This window comes from Rhinopithecus bieti, unplaced genomic scaffold, assembly GCF_001698545.2.
Source record: "Rhinopithecus bieti isolate Rb0 unplaced genomic scaffold, ASM169854v2 scaffold_40273, whole genome shotgun sequence".
NCBI lineage: Eukaryota > Metazoa > Chordata > Mammalia > Primates > Cercopithecidae > Rhinopithecus > Rhinopithecus bieti.
In genome coordinates, this window is record NW_016816374.1 from 352 (window position 1) to 1,415 (window position 1,064).

The window sequence follows — 1,064 nt, forward strand, 5'->3', positions numbered from 1 at the left end:
AAATGTTGATGGCTAGAGGTTATCAGAGGAGAAGAATGTGTTATATATGAGTAACTCATCTTTGATCTGGAGCAGGATTTTATTGAGTACTGTACTTATTTTGATCTCCTGGTGCCCCTTTATTCTGTTGCCATGATCAATAAGGTTTAATCCAAATTTAATATGAATATTGATACACTAGCATTACTAAATACAAGTGATAAGACTTAAACAAGGGGCTACATATTTTTAACTATTCAAAATTACCTTTCTTTTTCATTTCAGTTCTTTTCAAACAACTAGATAATAGTAGGAATGTAATTTATTCACTAAGGCTATTCCTAGAATGCTCCATAATTCCAGTATCATGGATTCTCACTTATGCTTTTGCTAAATTTGGTCTTGTTAAATCTTCGTTTGTTATTCTAGTATGGATTTGTGTTGGCTACAAAATATTTGTAAGCCTGAAAGGGTGATTACAATGTATACATTACAAGACGGTCTGTTTACTTTCCCTCCCTAGGAGAACTGAGATCCCAGACTCAAATGCTAAGTGGCCATGCAAGTAACAAGGAATTAAGAGTTAGGTCTGGTCAAGGTAATAGGGATGACAGATCCTATGGTGAACTAGAGAGTAGATGCCCTGTCTAAACATTCACATTCAAAAAGTAAAAATAAAAATAACCTGAGCCAGCCGAACAACTGCGGGTGGATATTTGCTTACCAGCAATCAGTCAGAGACCCTTCGTCATAAGTCATTCTCTTTTTAAAATCTTTATTAACTTCAGCTTTTCAATGTGCTATTAGGATTTTAAATGAATAACTTGTTTTAGTAACTTTTTAATCCCTTTTGAGATAACTGGATAAAGCCGCGTCTGCTTTAAAACAGAGAGAATTGTGAATGTATTTTTTCAGCCATTCATTCATCGACAATATTGAGCATCAATTCCCCTCGGCAAAAAGATAAAAATGGCCTTATTCTTTCCTTTGGTGGACTCACGGATAAGTAGCTCTTACAATAAAATGAGATAAGTGTTATATATAGACACATATAGAATGTGTTTATAAATAAAATTAAGAATTAA